At 37.3% G+C, this 21,529-nt stretch overlaps 1 protein-coding gene and 1 long non-coding RNA gene across 2 annotated transcripts in view; one reads left to right on the forward strand and one right to left on the reverse strand.

Moving 5' to 3' along the window:
* The window catches only part of LOC106123868 (peroxidasin homolog), a 75,010-nt gene that overhangs the window by 18,196 nt on the left and 35,285 nt on the right, over positions 1-21,529 (reverse strand). The gene's annotated exons all lie outside the window — the stretch shown is intronic.
* On the forward strand, positions 2,157-3,866 carry LOC106124880 (uncharacterized). The gene is made up of 2 exons (XR_001228225.1): positions 2,157-2,315; positions 2,425-3,866. It is a non-coding gene; the product is annotated as an uncharacterized LOC106124880 (long non-coding RNA).

Here is a 21,529-nt window from a genome sequence, read left to right on the forward strand (position 1 = left end):
GCGATTTTACAATCTTCTTTTAATTTTACAAAATGTTAATGTACACAATTCCTTTTAGTAAGATAAATATTGCGGAAGCGAGTTTGTAAAATGAATTGATAAATTCAGAGTTTCTTAGATCTACATTTATGTATCTTGCTAGACTTTTCCCTTATCCTTTACAGCAAAAGGTAGCATACGAGCAATGGCAACTCAAATTCACCAAAATAGCGAAGTGACAGTTGATCAAAGACATTTCCATTTGCATATGCGTTGCCATGACCCACAGAAGGGGGACATTTCTGCCTCCTATACGTCCTCTCCTCTGTCAAATCAATCTCTCCTGTCAAATTAAACTTCACATCCCTTTCTTATAAGAAAAGAGAAGGGAAAAGTTAGAGGTCTAAAATTAGGCCTCCGGCACGCACGCTTCCTCAGTAAAAAGGCGACTAATTTTTGCACTATGAAATCGTCGGTTTGCCAATTTCTTGTACCTATCTTGATTGAATTTGTAGGTAATTAAGGCTCAAGCTGCGTCATTTATCACGCTTCCGCCCCCGCCCCCGCCCACGCCCTCACCCCCGCCTCACCCCTCGTGTCACCTTAGCTAATTAAGACTAATATTCAACGCTCAAAACTAATTTAATTTAAAAGAAATATTTATAATAATTTTAATAATTAATGGTGTGGTTTTGAAGCCTGAATTGTGACCGATGAAGTAGAAGTAATGTTCATCAAACTTTCCTGTCCTACACAACACAACATATCACATGTGTTTCATATATATGTAGGTATAAGTACAAGTACGATACTTGCGCAAGTCAATAATAGGTGTACAGCTCGTTCATAACATCAACAAAAGGCTTACACAAAGTTTATAATGTTAAAACATCAAAGCGTATTATTGTTGTTAATCCCACTTCGAGCGTTAAATTTAAAACAACGCGAAATTATTTGCTCCACGAGCAAGAGAGAGAGAGAGAGAGAGAGAGAGAGAGAGAGAGAGCTGCTCAATGTTAATCGCTTAAACAAACTTTCAATTTAACAAAGTATTATAATTTTTCGAATAAAGCTCAAATACGTTGTGAAAAGTTATAATTATACCGCACTGTATGTGTTCATTAATAAACTGAATATGAATTTATGAGCGGTTTTGCAGCAGTACCATCTTCTCAAATTTATTATATTAATTATAATAACTATCTACATATAATTAACTTGAACAGTTATTACGTAATGTTAAGATAACTGTAAATATAATATAATAATAATTGCTTAAGATGTATGTATATTTACAGACGTAAACTTTAAGCGTCGTAAGCGTGTGTATGTTTGTATCGGGGCGGGGCGCTCGCTCGCAGCAGCCGGATATTGCTCACAATATCGTATCGCTCGTTTGTCTTCCTTTCTATGTTGATAAGCTATTTTAAAAATGATCAAAATGTAACTGTGTACCTGCACACACACACACACACACACACACACACATGCATACACAGAACACACATTTATTTACCAGTTATATATAATACCATATCATGAACATTTTAAAATATTGTTTGCCCAATTTTAATAAGAAGCAAATATGTTTACCAAAAAATTACAATTTAAAATTCAGCAACAATCGTATTTGTTAAAATGTAGCGGCGTAACGCGCGGATCTGTAGCTGTTATATTATATAAACATGATTATCTGGTCGTTATGCGTTTAGTGAACTGGACTGTGGTAACACAATGCACACCCGCGACCCCGCACACTCTCCATCGCCAGATCCCCACATTAAACTAAACTATGTCATTATAAGTTATCTTTATGGTCGTGTGTATGGTGACCTGCCTGCCTGCCTGCACAGCCGCACTCACCGATAACACATCCAGCCATTTACTGTAACGTATCGTTAAAAAGCTAAGTTTTATATCAGAATCACAGTAAATTACTTTGTAGGACCAGGTATAACTATCAGTCCTATTCAGAAAGTGCGCATTTTGTCTTGATAATTAAAGATGAAAAACTACAATTGAGTTTCCAGATTGAAATACAAATGGCTACCACAACATAATACATGCAGTACAAGGGAACAGTAATGCATTAAGATAACATTTATAATAGTACTGGCCGGTGTATTAAACATCGGACTGTGCTGTGTGTCGTGTCGCGTCGCGCGCACGCTGACAGATGTCGCACGATGACGATGTTTGCTCGTAAAATATTAACCGTTATTTAATAAACATTTTATTTAACTTCGAGGCTACAAAATGATAGTGCTGATAGGTTATACGAAGAGTTTTATTCGAGGATAACATTGATTTTATTTTAAAACGCATAAAAATTAGGGGTAAATATTTTAGTGAGAATTAGTCCAATTTTATAAAAATGCATGTTGTGCACCCCGATAGGGTACGAATTTTTCGAAGATATATTGTAAATGATAAACATGCTTTCAGCGCGTTTTAAACAAGTTCTAGAGAAACATTTACTTGGAAGAAGCTTTAAAATGTAAGTGCGGTCCCAGGAGTGCAGCACGAGCGTCGCCAGCGCCACTCCCGGCTGCGATGCAACACAACACAAACACGCTGCTACTTTACATTCCTCCGCCGATGCTTATGGAAATATCGTTCAGATGCCGGCTGGCATTGTGTTACTCTGTACATTGTAAGTGAGCCGCGCTTTAAGTAACCATTCTCCTCACAACCGAGCCATTTGAGCGAAAACGTTCATGTAGAATCAGAAAAAGAGTGATCGATGTAGTATTTGCAAATTTATATATATTGAAGCTGAACACTCGGTCCATTGATACTTTAATGTATGCTAAAAGGTGATCGTGATAGGATTCCATTTGTGATATTATAAACAACAACAAATAACATAGTGATAAAGAAAAAGGCAACAGCGGAGGCCGAATAAGCAACAAAAGCAAATCGGCCAGGCACGAATACAATGCGCACGCTACAAACGTATCTGAGCGGTCACAGATAACACGGGCGCGCTGCCAAACCGCGGACAAACGATCACAGCGCTGATAATCACCAACTATGTCATTATCATCTTTGTTTTTATTATTTAACATCTACGCACATGATAGAAAACGTATTCGTATGGGCTCGGGATGATGTTGCATCACTTATTTGAAACGTGTATTATATTTAAAGACTCCTTTGATAACTACTTTAGTTAGACTAAAATAAATAAGGTTAAGTTATAAATGTGAAGTGTACCTAAAGTAAATAGCTAAATTTGTGAACCGACTCCGTGTTCAAAGCGGTTCGCATTCAAACGATTTATGTGGGCGCCACAATAACAAACATTACATTTAAGTTGCGGCCGTAAAAGCTGAAAGTTGGAGCCATTTCCAGTGCTCGTCGTAGTCGCGCACAATTGTTGTGTGACAATGTTCACGCTGTGCACCACGCCACTAATTAAACCGAATTGCATAACAATGAGAGCGATCTGAATTATGTGTTATTAATATAGAGTCCGGAAGCACTGCACTAGCGAGCCTTAACACCGCTACAATGTTCATATGTGCAGTTATTTCACTAGCGTTTACTTTTAACATAGACGCAGCAACACTCAATAACCCAGCTAATAACTTAGAAAGCAAATCAATAGGGGGGAAGGAAACAGGGACAACAAATATTATACATTTCACTGTTTGTTGAAATTCTGTATCTAGAATGCGGCTGCAGGAGAGTAAGAGAGCACAAGGAAGCATAATTAGCAAAGTATGGCGACCGCAATCGTAAATTCCTGGCGCAACATGCCAGCGCGCGCGGTGCTGCGTCCTGGCATTGTCACATTAGTCGCTGGAATGATTAGATCTCGAATTCGTCTCAATATTGCTTAGTTATACAATTTTTATTTTTAAATAAAGCAACAGTTTAAATGACTAGTAAATTTCATTTTTAGCCACCGTATGATTTGTACTTCATCATATCACTGCTAGTATCGGTGCCGTGCGGACGGGGTCGCGGCTGGGGCGAGGGGCTGGTTACAGCTATAGGTTGGCACGTCGCCAGCGGCCGCACGCCACTTATTCCTACAGTCAGATTATCATTTCGCCTTTGAATCATTGTTTAGAACACAATTGAACATACAAATATATATTCAAATCGACCTTTTAGCATTATGTCATAATAAGTTAAATATGCCAAAGATATACCAAGATATATCAAGGAGCTGCCACAAGGGACAACAAACTTATAGACGATTTATCTGAAGAGAGAGGCCGCAATATTTATTAATTAAATCAAGTATAGCTATTAACTAGATAATTTTATGGTGTTTTGTATTTATAACATTTCCAGGAATGTATATATGGCATTAATTTCGTGGAATAATAATTATTCTAAACAGCCAGCAGTAATATTCGGGTTCCAGAGTGGTAAGACCGAGCTCGCGCACCGCCTTTTGTACTGACAAAACAAATGAAAGCTCAAACTTACGCGAGAAATATTCGCGCACCCCTCACCCCTCACCCCTCACCCCTCACCCCTCGCCACCAATTCCGTACTTCGCTACAACGCGTTAAATGTGTCGCACTTCAGCCGCGACACCGTCACCACAGGCCGGTATTACAACGTATATGAAGGTACTGGGCACGGCACGGCATGTGACGTCAGTTATTCAACACAATATTATCGTTCCAATGCGAAGGATGTATGGAATTTATGCTTATTTAACCTTGTTTTTGTATGAATATGACAATGACGTCGACACTATATCATCGTATAGATAAATGCATTCCACTGACTGTTGAAATTCAACATAATATTTAAAAATCTTGACGTAATTATACCTATTATACCTACGGGTTTTCAAGGATGAAGAGGTGTGAGTGTGAGAGTAGGCGGTGATGCTATGTGATGTGCTGGTGACGCGACGTAACATTGTGGAGCAGCACTCTGGATTCACTTAACGCTGCTTACGCTACGTTACGAAACTGTGATTGATGTGCCCATCTCCGTGGCTGTTGTTTTTGCGCGAGATATTTATGCGAGAGCCATCACGAGTTGCCCGAATGTAGCGCCCGGCCCGCGCCGCCCCTCGTGTGGCCGCCTGCCTGCTCGCCCTCGGATGTCGCGTAAATTTTGCACCTAAATGACTGGAAATAAATAACGACTGTGTACTTCAAAATAAGGAGTTAATACTTTGTACCGGGACATTTTACATGCAAATACACGTTATTCATCTCAGTAAATGAACACACAAAGCGTGTTGTTTTTTTTTTGCAAAAATACGAAAGAGGACGGTGTAAATCATAAATATGAATACTATGAATATTGAACACCATATCGTTGTAAGAGTATAGTGAACAAAATAAACAGTTAGAACACAAAACAAGCCAAACAACATATGACTTAAGTGTTACTTTTTAGAAATCTTCTTGAGAACATGATATGATATATTGTGTGTATTATATGTATATTTTATGAATAGTGCTCCATTTGATGTTACTGTTGTTATTTGTACGCTACGCCCGGACCGGGGAGGACCGGCAGGCGGTGGGCCGTGAAAAGCCTATGTTACACTTTTTCCTCCATTACGTAGAATTGACAGAATAATAAGTAAGAAAGCGAGCGCAGGCGAGAGGTCGTCGTCGTCGTCGTCGTCGTCGTCGGAGAGTAGCCGACTAACAACTGAACTCGTTACGCGACTCTCTTTATAACGAATCCGCTTTTCACTTCCAAAGCGAAACTAAATTTCATTAGAAATAATTTGGAAAATCAACCGATTCCCTCCGCTTGTTACACCCTCCCCTCCCTAGCGCCGCGCCTGCCCCCGCTCCCACACTGCTCGCACCCCGGTTTTTATCAAGAGACAATTTTACTTTTATTTCAGATTTATTTACGGATGTTTTTTTTTACATTTTCAAGTAATATTGCAATGTTGACGTAATTGGCTTATAAATTTCTTAAAATACCTCTAAAACCATAATATTATTTAGGAAAACGTACCTTTAAATATATACATATAAATCTCAAAGTTATAAACAGAGAATGACTTGTAAAACATTGACTACACGTAGGTAGCTGTTGTACAGTGGACTGGGTGGTTAGAAAAGTTAAGTAAATTAACACCTATATATTCATATTTTTACAACTGACGATATATTATAGAATATATCGTATTATTGTACAAACCTACTTCAGACATATTTTCAACTTTCAACTAGAATAAAATTGAAATATTATTTTGGTTACAAGCGATATCATCTCGCTGTAGACGCCAGCGCCAGGTTAAATCTAAAATACCGCAGAAATCTTACATGTTTTGGCACGCGACCGCATTTAAGGACTCGCCGCGCAACCTGAAATAAAATTCAATTTCACGTGTCATAAAACTATATTTAAGGCGTTTGTTATTAAATGTTTACTTATATGTCTCGTCAGTATATATGTTTGTCGCAACTTGCTTTCTGTCCACTTCACTTACTGTTACCGCGATGTGTTAACGGTGGGTGCAGTCATTTCGTGGAATAACGATATCTTGTGTCTTACCTGCTTGTATTATTGTATCATAAATTTATTAGAGAAGGCTAAAGTATTGAAATGATTGCAACATTTTGCTTTTTCTTTGCCAAAAATGAAGCTCGTCGAGATGAAAAGCAAAATGAAATGAGATGAAGTCAGAACAACATAACTCGTTAAGGCGCCGCCGCTCGCTAAGAAAATCCACTTTGCAATGGAAACACAAACTGAATTGTATTTATTCGGCAGCGGCTGACTCTCCGCTTGTTAGCGACTTCTTTTTGCAACGTTTCAAATTTCGCTTTGTCGGGAATGTCGCCTAACGAACGCTTTCTTTGTGTATTTTGAATGTGATACGACTTTTCGCTCGGAAATCCGTGCTCCCCCTTGACGCATAATTTTAGATGAACCATAATTGTATCACATTACATAGTCAAAACTACAACAACTTTATTAGTAACTTACAACTGCTAATGTAGCGAAATGACAATGGTGGCGCGACAACGACGTTAGATCACAAACAGACTTAAAAGGTAGGAGGTCTGGTGATATTGATGTTCGAATTTATAAAAACTAGCCAATAAAGTAGGAAGTAATTAGGTGAGGATTTCATGCGAGGATATTTTTTTCTATAAATGTTTATAATTTGTTAGCCGCGGCTGGCGACCATTGTCCGGCGACCGGCGAGCCGCATGAGTTTTTATAGCAGTCGGCAGAAATGTACGCTTTAATGTAGTCGCTACGTAAAACGCGGTCATGTGTTGTTATTCGCTTACGAGCCTTTGCCAGGGTTGGAATGAGGGTGTCGCTGCGGGCCGGGCTGAGTGGGGTGGGAGGGTGGGGTTTAGTTCAGTACACTTTTATTTTCATCGGCTGAGCTTTGTTATGTCACGCAATGTTGATGAATTTAAACTTACCCAAGTATTTATTATATTTTAAATAAATGTAAGAATTATGAAATAAGTATCGATAAAACTTTGAGAAAAAAGCCTTTTTGTGTTGCCCTCTTGATGAAGGAACAAAGGAAGGAAAATATCATAGACAAGACAGTTAAGTAACAGGGATCAATAATTAAATGCAAATTGTGGTTTTCCTGGTTCACAATGAATCTGCGGTGAACTTCCATTAGTTCAAAGAGCTCGTCTCAATGTCAACAGCATTGAGTATGACAAGGCGCGGCGCGGTGGGGCACGGGGCGAGGGGTGCGGGGGCACAATGGCGGCCGTCAAACAAAGTGGACTTTGAATAACAGATGCGGCGCTTTGATGACGTTCGCGAAGGCGCTTTGTTTTACGTGACATTGAGTTAACTCTAGACCTTCTTTGTATTTTGATTGTTACTAATACAGTAAGCGGCCAGCATGTAACAGCCAGGGCAGTTACATGTTGTGTTGTAGTTAAACTTTTAAATATTTAAACTTGACACTACAAACACAAAATAGTGCTTTATTGTAGTTGCCTGCCTACACAATTCACTTTACTAGTAAATTGTAGGAACAATATTTCTACGAATAACAACAAGAATTTACTTTTATTAATTGACATCAAGTCCGACATACTACTATATTATATAAGTTTTAATTCTTGAATTTGAAGTTTCGAAGATTTTCTTGTTCCACTGGATATTTGGAACATTTATTTCAATTGCAAGATGTTTTATGTAAAAACTGTACAGTGTTGTTGTACAGTTCAGTGTGCGAGCGGAGTCGCAGCTGTCAGCGGCTGCTATGAATACAAACAAATCTAAACAAATCGATGTGATAACTAGCTGTCAGCTGCTCTGTGGCGTGTCGCAGCAGCGCTGGCGGCGCGGCGCGGCGCAGAGTAACACGTTTCCCCAAAACAAATGTATGTACACACGCATTTTTGCCGTCTTTTAATCTAACAGAAGCTATTTTAAATGTAAATGTACTTTTATACAATTACGTTGTCTTTGAATGTTTAAATATTTTACTGTCTCACAAACTTCAATTTGCCTTTAGCGCTGTAGTCACATAAGTTTGCAGCGGCCGCTGTTACAATCTTTTTTCTTGTTTCTTCTTCATAATGTGTCGCTCTCAGCTGAGAATCGCTTTAAGTTTTATGTTCGCTAACTTTCTGGCGTCTAATCACAATAAGCTCCCACATACAATGTCGTTAACTCGATCGTCGTAAAATGAACGAAACGAGCTTCCTACTATAATACATGTACATATTGCAGACTAGACATAGATGCAGATCTTCATTATTATGTACATATCAACTACTGAAAATATTATATATTTTTGAAACGAATCACAATAATAAGCCATTTAGTTATTTAAACACCTCAATGTAGACATTGCGATTTAAAATAATTTCTTGTTATAATAAAGATTTTTCTTAATAAGTAACACAATTTGTTTATTTTATGGAATATAAAGCGTATAGGATAGAGAAAGAATACGATTTACGAGTATAAAAATTTGAAGAATAACATTTTGTCGTGAGCGTTTCTTTAGGTAGCGTAAATAAGTAAAATATTAGTAGAGGTGGGCCGCGGGTGGTCGGGGAAGGCATAAATCAAAATTAACCTTATTACTGCAGACGTACGGACGCGCGATAAAGCTGTGAAATTTAAGTTCGCGCTAAAGCTTGCCATTCACTTTCAAATTGCTTTACCCTAATAATTATGCTGCGATTTACCTTTAAAATTGCAAACGTTTTATGAGGACGTACTCTACCACGAACATTTCCTATACACATTAACAATTTTATTTAAAACACTGATATGAATCTGTTTATGCAAAATTACACATCATTCAATGAAAGTAATATTTCAATATTGTCTCCAGATGGCGGCAGTTAAACGAACATCTTTTCTCTTAGACCGTTACTTAAAGTAAAGAGCACTTAATGCAAGGAATACGTGTAAACTTTATGTGCACTAACTCTGAGCATGTAATCATTGTGAACGCTCTGTGAGCAAATTGTCTATAAACTTAAGCGATCTAACAAAATGTACACAAAATACAGGCACATCAAAACATAAGCCTGATTTGATACTATATTAATACATATATCTTTATACACTTTGATAATAAATTATTTTTAAATAATATAATAGTTATAGAACCCAAGTTGTTAATAAGTGTATGAGTCGCGCAACGTATCGGTGAAAACGAAGCCGAATAACAACAAAGTGTGGACAAGTTATTTACAAAACAGCGCACAAAACTTTTCCAATCGAATCGAATGGTCCGGAAACATAGCGACCCAAAATTCAATTCGCGGGGGCAGTGTATCAACTGCTTTATATTGAATTGTAAATGAAACGTATATACGAGTATGTACACACACACTCACACACACACACGTATGTATGTACATACACAGCACACTGAATCATGATGAAAGAAATAACAGGAAAATGATAAAGTCACACGTACGTAATAACGTAAAAATCACTGAACAATGGTAATATAATATTTATAAGATTCCCCAAGTACAAACATAGCAATAATAAATGTTCATACATTGCTAAGGTGTCCTTTAAATATGTAGTCTGTACATACATATATGTAGTCCGAGACAAGTATATATATAGTCATACATGACCTACAAATTGTATGCTTAAATAAATAAGTTATCCGAAGGAAATAAAATAAGCGAACAAAAGGTTTCAGTGGCGGCTCTCGTGGGAATTCCCGGCCTCATTTATGTTCAATATAATTTCGTTACCTAATCACCTCGAGCTTCCAGTTAATGTGCGCTTAAATATATTGTCTATAAATTTTGTGGTATCATTATTTAATTACTTGTAAGTAATATGAGTGTTTAATGTATGATTTAATGAGCTTAGCTTTCCTGCTGATTGCGAGTGACCGGGGCCGGGGCCGGGGCCGGGGCGATACATGGGCATCATTACCTGCAACAAGTAATATAAAATTACAATTATTTTCATATTGGAAAACTACGGCATATTAATAATTCAAGAAAAGAATCTATGATATCTATGAAACCGTGTCTTTTATAAATTCAAGTTCTTTATTGAAGTTTCTGTAAGTATACTGATACAGGAGTTTAAATGTTTCGCGACTAAATCAGGTAGAATGTAACCGCCGCGCTTTCTCCGACATCTAAATCAAATTTAAACTTATAATTTTGAGCGGGCGAGCGCTTACACAGAACAAATTCAAGTTTTGTATTCCACAGCGCGCTCTCTAACAGCTCTCGCTACACATACATAGCGTTGCTCAAACTGTTCTACACATTAACATGAATTATGGAGCCACAATAAAAATAAAATAATATTTATATAGCTTATGTCATATCATTTAAACTGCCATTATTTCTTTTAAAATGTTTCTTGCAATACATTAGTGTTTAAGGCATAAACACACACACACACACACATGTGCTATTTGCACTAAATGTTAACACCACAACCTTCAATAGAATCAACTTAAAGTAACCTATTTGTAGGTTATCTATTTACTCGTCGCTATCAACTGAGAATCTTGCGTCAAATAACTTATAATCTGACAGATTAATTAAATTTTAATACTCGTTAACAACGAGTCACGAGGCGATTAGGCTTTCCTTTAAATATAATTAGGAGTTCGCGTGCTAAATGGCGGTATATCTAAGTTGCATTAACAAGCCCAGAGTCAGCCACATCATACGTTGTTCGCGATTGTGATGTTAGATTTGCAAAGAGCGAGTAACGGCAAGGGATGCGTGCGGGCATGCGGCGTGCTGCGTGTGGCGGCGTGCATGCACATGCAATAACACGCTTATGACGTCACAGACATGCCATCTAAATTAACTACGTTGAAAACAACTCAAGAAGATTGTCAATATTCGCAATATGAGTTCAAAGATACCGAATTTGATAAAATAGAGTCAATTTACATGAAGAATTTTGTTATGAAGAATAATATACTTCTGAAAGTAAATATTCGACTTTTAGTAGAGTTCATTTCAATTACAAAAAGTAGTAAAGTCGGATTAAAATTTTATTTCTGTCTTCAAATAACCAAAAAGGTTATTTCCTTCAGTGAAGGAAGTTAGGAAGTTCTATTGAGCAGCATTAATATCTCAGAAAATTAGTTTACTGAGAAGCAATCGAGTAACGTTTCTTGTTAAAAAGTTGTTCCTTCAAAAGCGGACTCTACATTTTAATTATGCAACTTGTTATAAAATCCAACTTGTTATGCCAAACTGCTGTCCCCCTCCTATGTTACTTTTTTTTAAACTTATTAATATATAGTAGCTTGTTAAGTTTTTAGAGTGATGGAATAAAAATTTCCGGCCATGGAGGTTGCGCTCAATAACAAGCTACCGCTAAGCGCGCGAGTTTTACGCGCTATCCAACTTTTGCTTCATCCATGTTACGTCAAAGTACTTTACCATACATTTATCACAAGTTAAAGTATTTACACTTTTTCATTTCGTCTTGTAATCATACTAACATTCTGTTCAAAGAATATAATTGTGTGTTTATGCTTGTGAAACTTGCTTGATTGGGCTATTGTTGTCCAAACGTTAACTATGTGTGGTGGAGTGGGGGGCGGGGGGGGGATTGCTAAGTCAAGCAAACAGCTCAACCCGCACGAACAAATCCCTCTTAAGTTAGCAGTTTGAAGCTTTAAACTGCAGCTGCTTTTGTCCAACCGTTTGTCGATCGTCTGACGTTATTACATCCATGCATCTATCAGCCTTCAGCCATTCATTGTCCGCGTACATCTCGTAGCCGATATTTTTTTTAATTTTATCAAGTTAGTAAAAGATACCGTATCAAATGTTTCTCTGTTACTTTTTTTACTTTACTTGTTTCTAAAATCATTATTAAGACTTTAAACATATCGTTAAGTCTTAAGAGAAAAAAGTATTGTAAGCAACAGCAACATAAAATGTGACTTTATATAAATAAGAATCTACTGTAGATTGGAAAAATATTAGCGAAAGGATCAAGTGTTGTATTGAAGGTGACATCCGATACTGAAACGTATGCGTACGCTCAGGTTGCGTCTTACTGCATCGAGTACTGGAGTAGAATTTACTTATCTTATCTCAGTTCCCGTATCTGAGTTGCAGAGCCATGTTTTTTTATTGTCATATAAAAGTGTTACATGTTTAGTTATTTTAGCGTTACTAGTTTCAGTTAAAGTTGGAGGAACGCATCCTGCCGCTGATATCACCGTGTCCTGTGTAAACTCAGCTTCAGGTTAATGTTTGAATATTTATTAGATTTTCAGCACATCGCCCGAGCCGCGGCCGCCTAAATAAGTAAATCAAATTTTAAAGTTATAAGTCCCGAGCGCACCGTGCCGCGCTGCCGCCTCCAGCCCGAACTGAAAACGGTACAGTTTCCTTTATCTGATTCACATAAAAGTATGTAAACTGTACTACTTTTATTACATTTTACTTATCGCCATATGATATAAATATAATAGTAAAAAGTCAAGTGAAATAACTTTTTACAGGAAATCATAATATCTTATTTATTAAAGCAGACTGTGAGTTGTGATTAGATTCATTTGTGATAAGTTCATTATTTTCTAATAGAGGACATTAACGAATTATAGGATAAATCAAGTTATATTTTATTACGATAAAAAAAGTAAGTTAAATTATTGCTTTTAATTTGTCTGTGATAGATTACCACGATAGGAAATGATGTGAGATGTGGCGCACGTGGTAACCGAAAGACAGGCAATGAAATTAAAAAAAAATAATTTGCCGAAACCAAAGTGAAAACGGAAGCAAATCCGATTAATTCAAAGTAAAATTTGTATAAATTCTACAATTCTATTTGAAATTGTATTTAAATCGAACGTCGCCGTGTCAAAAATGTTTCAGAAGTTGGGACAGTGATATAAAGCTATAATCCTTAGAAGGCTCGTCCTAGCTGTAGCAAATTGTGATGAGGTCGGCCGTTGGTCGCGGGTTGTCGCTACTTGCCGCGAGATGTCGCAACTTGTAGCAACTTGGCGACGTTTTCTGACAACCGAGGAAATGGTTTTGAATAAACGCGTTTGTATTGTTGCCAAAAAGTTTACAGCGTCCGGAGCGTTAATAGCAAAATAAAGGAAATGCAAACCTCGTTCAACATAGATATTATTTGGTGTAATTCGCGTAGAATATAACTATTCAATAGCATAACAATAATTCTACACAATATTGCGCACTGTTCATTATTGTGTTAATTAAAACAATAAATAATCATGTTATGTTAAATTGATGTTAAATGAATGAATGATTGTGACTGGAAGGTAGATGATGCAAGCTGGCATATCATAGCCTACATTTTCTGCACTGACGAAGTCGCGGGCGGTTGCTAGCTATAAATATATTTTCTTGATAAGCGTAGGGAAGTTGAAGGAAAGTAAAAAAATCATATAAGAAAATTACAGAGCGGTTAGAATCGCGCGAGTCTGTGACATATAACTCTTGCCTACCGCAAGTGTTACTGAGTACTGAAAACTACTGGATGTTCTTATTTATTCATTGAACAATCAGTTAATACAAGGTCCAGTATCCTCAATTATTCTCTGAGGAGCAAGGTTTACACCGATGTTGGGCTGAAGTTGGGCTCTGCGTGGCCGTGTCGCTGTCCCGTCGCTGCCCCGTCGCCGCCCAGTCGGTGCCCACTGCCCGCTAAATACGTAAATCAAATTTAAAGTTGCAAGTCTCTGCGGGCCTGCGCTGGAGCGGTGCAAATTTAAGTTACGCCGTGTTTTAACCAAATGTGTTGGGATGATGTTATTTATTTATCTCACATCTCACATGTTTGTGTTTCATCCGCTTTTAAATTTCCTAAACATATGAAATAAAAAATAATCACATTAGCTCTTGATCATGACTTTTTCTGCTCTTGAAATGACCAACACCTTTCCTGTATCAGGAGGGCGGGGAATCATCGCACATACGTAAAAACCTTCAAATACAACCGTAAAAACTGACTCACTAATATTCAATCAGAATCATATATTTCACGTATACTCTGAACAAATATTAAATACGAAGAAGAACAAAAAATAAATTAAACCATTTTAATTTTGTCGGCAACGTGGAGTGTTGATTACATTGCTACGTATGTACGTGTTCACTTATATGTTCATAATACAACTAACTGTCGCCCGCGACTCCCTCCGCGCAGAATTGAAAAATAAACATATTTAGTAGTTCCTCCAGATTATGTTCTACGTACGTCTATACCTCATTTGAGTTAAATCCGTTCAGCATTTCCGGAGATACGTAAAATAAAATATATGTCCCTATAAAGTTTCGCATATAGTTGCACAGATCCTGATGAATATCTGCCTTGAAATATTGTTTTTACCAATGACGTATGCGACATGCACAGTACTAACTTTTTCCAACAAATGGAAACAAATTTTAAATGCGAACCAAGTGCTTCTGCTATTTTTAAAGTTCCTACGTCGGCACTATGTGGCTATCGTGCTGTGAGACAATTAAAAATATTATGTAAATAGAACAGAATGGAGCTTAAAGCGGGTCATGTAAATAAAAATATGATGACAAACGACGTTGGAATTGTACCCTGCCGTCCGCCGTCCTCCGCCGTCCTCCGCTCGCCGCACGCCGTCCTCCGCTCGCCGCACGCCGCTTCGTCACGACTGTGTTAAAATGTTAAGGTACGGGTGTAAATTGTATGATATGATCAACACGCGAGCCGCTTGTATGACGTGCAAAGCATTGCTTTTATTTTTAACCTCGCTTTCACTTGCCAACTCCTCCCTCATCCCTATTGTTGTAAATCATCTTTATTAGGATTTTTGTGGTTCAAATTATTTCCGTATTTTATGTGTTCTTCAACTTCTTTAAGTAAGTTAAAAGTTAACTTGGTTACTTTCTGCGATGGTGATCTAGTTGTAAGCGGTTGTAAATAGTTATTTAAACATCTAAAAACTATTATAAATAACAGATAGAGGAGTTGAAATATTTGCACATATAATACAATCATATGTATTGTCGTCTGGATTGGTGATTGCATAACTAATCAGTAGCAACTAGGCAGTGCAGCGCTGAACGTTCAGCAAAACGCATTAGCTTGTTTGTTTCGGTCTCGATTAGGTTGTGTGTGGGGGGGGGGGGCAAGCGGCGGCGGACAAACACACTGTTGATACAATTGATTAGATTCCTCAAAGCCCCGGAAACAGTCGCTGTCTATCGCAATCGCCATATCCTTTATGTTTTCATTCATGATTTCTGCTCGTTGAATTAGATTATTTCTTAACGTATTGTACGCTTGAAATCTATTTAGATTTGGATAATCCTACAAAGACAATAATGTACGACCTCTTGCTACCGCTACATTTACGTATATTAAGACTGACGGCATACATGATAACAGATAAGATGGTGCCCTGGTGTGGTGGTCAACATTATGTGAGTGGAACTTTTAACTTATTTGTTATTTATTGAAAGCTTACTTTGTCGCCCTCGGTGGCGGCTCTCAAACATTGCAAATTCAATTATAATGTAATACTCGGATGGGCCGTTTGTGGCTGTTAGGGGTGAGGGGGTGGGGAGGGGTTGGGGGCGAGTCTTATTAAACCGCGGCCGGCGCGGGGCGGCGCGGCGCGGCGCGGCGAACTCCTCGTGGTTCAACTTTATTTATTTTCATTTTATGGTCGGCTAACCAAATGACTTCTGTAACTTTGTGAGGAAATCATGTTATAAAATTATGAAGTAGTCTTATTCGATTATATTCAACACAGAAATCTTTTGTCTTGTATCATATTTAAGAGATTGAATTACGTTCATAAAAATTAATACTCAAAACCACGAGTCCTGAATTTTCTTGATATCAAAGTATTATAATATATTTTTATATTACGTTATTTATTTAATAAATTTAAGAAAATACTAATAATTATATGTAAAACTAAATAGTGCAACATAATACTCAAACAAAGCACATAAAGTTGAGAAAAGACGAGCAACTACACAAAGCTGTCGTTGAATAGTTCATCATAACTTGTGTACAAAGTTAACTACAGCATCTCAGCTCACAAAGCCTTTGTCGTTTATCGGACGCCATCTCACGGCAAAACCCGACAACTCTACAAGTATATTTACCTCAAATATTACAACGTTCTTTTATAAAAACTAGTGATCAGATATTGATAGACATTCGATCTATTCAAAATTAACGAGTTTTTATTGGCTTTAGCACATCTTTTCCTTTTCTCGATGTGTAAAGTTGCGATTCTTAGCGAACCGCTTGTGTCATAATTTTCAATAGAAAATACATGAGAATTGACAGTGACGCAGCAGTTATTTCGTATTTTGGGCAATCGTTGGGGGCATGGGGGGGGGGAGCTCGGCTCACGTCCGCACCAATCGTTGTAATCGATTTAGCTTTCTTTCGAATGTTTCTGTTGGTGTAAAATTTCTGTTCAATTTATGTTGCTTGCAATTTTGCAAAAATCAATTGCAGAACGTTAATTATTACCGAAATTCTGTGAAAAATCCTGTATTATTTATTTAGTATAAAATTTCCGCCAGAATATTGAATAATTTTATGAGAGAAATGTTGCTAATGCAAATTGTTCGAATATAAGAGCGGAATTCTGGCGAGATTTTAGAGGCAACTGAACCATTATCGAGGCATAATGTTTCGCAAAGTCATTCCTCACCCGGTTCTTGAACTTGTTTGTGCTGAAACTATTAGTGTAGTTGTGAGGCTGCACGATTTACCGGATAGTGTTATCTGACCTATAATGTTTTTGCTCTAATTGAAGTACACAACTTTAGAATCATAAATATTACTAAAAGCAGTTATAAACAGAAAAACAAATATGTAATGCAAACATTCAAAGAATAATTAAGGCAGTTTTTGGGGATTGAATGTCGTTGATAAGAGACGGGCGTAATCTTTGCAAAGCCTTTGTTCATTGTTTGTTTTGTCTACATTTTTATTCGGCGCGTTCAGAGGACAATTGTGTAGGCAGCTTAAATCAAGCCCCAGTTGCCTCGAATCTCCTTTTTTTAAAACAAATTCTCGTATTTATTAACATTTAAGTACAGATTTATTTATTTTGACTGAATTTTATTTTCCTACAGATAAATGTTACCTAACGATGATAAATACGAACGGTAATAGTTGTAAAACATCAAGAATATTTAAGACAGTATTAGTAAAATGTACTTATTGTTTTTGTTATTTAATTTACAGGAAAATTCAACATATTTTATACAAATAAATATAATTTCGCAAACCACAAAAACTTGGTATGAGCAGTCGATATTTACAATTTTGAAACATTAGAAAACCTTTATGAATCACATCTCAAGTGAACGCTGGATTATTCATTACAAAAAGCAGTTCCAATTAACAAGAAAACGCATTTTTAGTGTGCAGTGTCAGAGTCTTGACTCGTCCTGTCTGTCACTCGCCCAGAGCTCGATATTGTGCCGGAGCCGAATATAGCGCTGCCACTTAATTGCTTCTCAGTCGATCACACACACACACGCACACACACAGATAAACACATACAGTCGTGTAACTGTTTCGTGATATTCCTTAGTGTTTTAAGTTACTTAAACCTACTCTTTCTTACACAACATTTTTATTTATCTTTTTATAAAGCTGTCTCTAATTTTATCTTAACCAAAAGTCCTTTCATTTCAACGCACGTATAATGTTTAGCTAAAAGCTTATAAATTCATAAACAAAATGAAGCTAACACTCAACCTCTGGAGGTATTAGTTAAAATTTATACCGAAAGTGTTAAATATAATATGGGAATCCATCACAAAGTACGTTAAGCTTAATTAGAAAGCTTCGAAGTGAAATCCTGGCGGCGAAAGTTAAATGAACTTCGTGAAATCTATCGCAGCGAAGTCCCCCGCTCTAAGCCGGTACACATCGCAGCTTGAAAACAGATAAAAGCTCAACAACTTGAGGATAGTGTAAATAATTGACGACTACATCTTCCATCTAATGGCTTTTATTATACTAACAAAGCAGCTAAAATACACGCTTTCCTTCATAATGAAATAATAAAGATAGAATTTATAAAGTCAATAGTAAATCGCGTCGTGTATTGTTAAATGTTACTTGGCGTTTTAATAATTTTGAATTGTTTTACAAAAGAAATTGATTTGAGTTTTGTATTGAGAGGCGGCTTTGACTTGACGTAGTACGGCCACTCTGGAGCAGGCGATCCCCCGCGCACCGTGCCCCCGACCCCTCGCCCCCGCTACCCTGAACTTCGAATAATTTATAGGTTACTTTTGTTACACCTAAAACGTAGTTGTCCTATTAAGGTTCTCCGGTGCGGCGGTGGGGCCGCGTGCTCTAACATTTTGTTTGTGGGTCGCAGCGCGCCACCACCTCTACCTGGATTAATGTCAATTTATTTAGGTTTTATTGTTTCATATTATAATGTTTTACTTAACTGTAGGCATTGTCATACTCATACTATGAGATTTAAAATATTTATTTAGTTAATAGTAAACAGATTAAAGCAATGAGATATAGGTTAACTCCTGAGTGTTGATGAGAAGGAAAGGCCTTTCTGATCTGGTTTTAAATGCGGCTAGTATATATTAATGTCATTAAACAGAAATTGGAATAGTAAAATAAAAAATGTAGTAAAAAGAAATTTAAGACAATTCTTTATTACCTCAAATGAATGTTTTAAAAAAATGTTTTGTGGTGTGTGGTGAGACAAGCGACTCAAGGTGAGAGGCGAGGTGCAGAGGAGGCACAAACAAAGAGCGGCGTGACGAGGGTTAAGGGCGGCGGTATCTCGCGTCAGGCGGTAGGTGGCGCTGGCCTGCGGCTGCCCGCTATTGTCACAGAAAAAAATCTAGCGCTCGTAAAAGCAAAAAAAAAACTCTAGTTGAACTCGCAAGAATGCGAATTAAAATTGCTTCCATTGTTTTCCACTTATTCCGAGAAAAAATAAAATTCAAGATACTTTAGATTCAGAAAAGGGTTTTAATACACAATGATTAACTTAATTTTAACATTATTTTGTTGGGAAAATTAACTGTATTGTTGAAATTTAATGTGTAGGATCGAACAGAACAGTAAGATATAGAAGTACAACCTCGATACTGCTGTTGCTCTCTCGGTCACTGTCATGACAAAAGGATAACAACAGATTACATTGCTCGGTAATTCCTCCTCCCCTCTCTACGTACTCTCACTGTATGTCGGTGTCGGCCGGTCGGAAAGCTGAGCTCGATTACTATTGGCTCTTATCGTTTATTGTAACCGTCGCGCCGCCGGCCGCCGGCCGCCGGCCACCGGTCCCCTGTGTTAAGAAAGTAATTTGTGTATATCCTGATTTGAGATTGCCTGCACTAAATTAGTGAATGCTCGTCGAGAGCAGTTAAGCCATAAAGCATTGGTTGCCGCGCGCCAGGCAGGGGGCAAACTCATTCATATGCATGTAACGGGCCGCGGCGTAATTGCAGTAAACAAGACACGTCCCACTCACATCCTGGCCAGATTGCATCCCGCTGATTGCGCACCACTCCTCAGAGTATTTGCACTGAAACTAACTATCATTTATCTTTCACACTTTTAACGTACCATCTCACCTTTCTTTATTTAACGTACTTTTGTGTCTTCCAATGGGTTTTCATGGTTCATAAACGACTTAAAACGAGGTGGAGCAAAGTGACGCTGCCACTGATGTGCGCTTCATTCTTTCGTCATGCCCCAACTGCCCGATGTGTCCAAGCCTAAATAACTAGATTACATTTATTTACACATTCGTTATTTAACCGTGAGCTTTCACTGTCCATACATTCATACCAAAAATTTGTTATTACTCTCCCAACTTCGCGTAAAATAATCAAAGATAACTTGTTTTGTACACGAGATAGACTGCTGTACAAAATGTTTATATTGATGCTTATGTTACATTTACATACACACATACATACACGCATGTACAACGACTAATCCAGAGATCTCCAACAGTCCCGCGGTGGCTCGCACGCGCACTTGTAAACACTGAGCGGTGCAGTCGCCGCAGTTTATTAGGCACTCGTTTACTGCTTACAATGTTTATAATTAGATCAGACGACTTGGAGGGTCCGAGTTGTTTGACTGCTGCCGGTACCTTTACGTTTTAACTTTATTTACGGTTTTAAAAAGATCAGAAGGTTATAAAATAATTAAATATTATATGAATGTTTTTCTGTCTATCCAATTTATCGCTACCAGTTATGACAATATACTGTTTCGAATTGGAAGATATTTTATCCGTTATTCTAAGTATGTACATTGCTAATTGCATGAAAATATACAATATATGTCATGTTTCTATTTGTTAATATTCTATAGTAAAAGATGGAGGAATCTCAGGAAGTAGATATACTGCTGTTGTTATTAATTGTATTTAAAAGAAAACATGTGGCACTACATAAATTAGCAAGTACCAGGTAGGCGTGGAGTTAATGCGGCGTTGTTTAATTAACCGTTACTGCGCTAACCACTGCGTGTTTAATGCTTCCCTCACGTCAGCGATTGCATTGCCGGCCCGCACGCTATACTGCACTTTGCTAATGCTTTCCAAATAGAAATGTTCCAATAATAAAGCACATCACATGTTAATATATTTAGAGGTATGGTACGACATGGCGTGGTATGGCGTGTATAACTTCTGCTTCTATTTTTGCTTTTGCATGTTTAATCATATTTAAATATTTTTATAACCTAAAAGTTCTTGTAAATTATTTATAATTTTTTTTAATGTTACTCACAAACAACAGTCTTTAGATGTAAAGGTCAGTGGTTTCGATTCTTTGTGGTTGATGGTAGAATTAAACGGTCATCATACGGAAAAAAAAGCTCAATCGGGATACTGATTTTTTGGTGTTGTGAATTTTGAAACTAGTTCAGAGAAATATATAATGAACTCCACTTAAGCTTTGTCCTGCCACTATGACAACTTTTCTTATAGATTATAAAATTATTAAAGAATAAAAATAGATTTACTTTGAAACAAATTGTAAAGTACGTGGAGTTGGGTAAGAAGATTAAAATAAAGGATTTTACTTTGATTGATTTTGGCAGGTTCATGAAACTTTATACCGCCCCCCCCAACCGCTTCAGCGTCCCCTCTCCCCGC

The sequence above is a fragment of the Papilio xuthus genome, unplaced genomic scaffold (genome assembly GCF_000836235.2).
Source record: "Papilio xuthus unplaced genomic scaffold, Pxut_1.1 DF825946.1, whole genome shotgun sequence".
Taxonomy (NCBI): domain Eukaryota; kingdom Metazoa; phylum Arthropoda; class Insecta; order Lepidoptera; family Papilionidae; genus Papilio; species Papilio xuthus.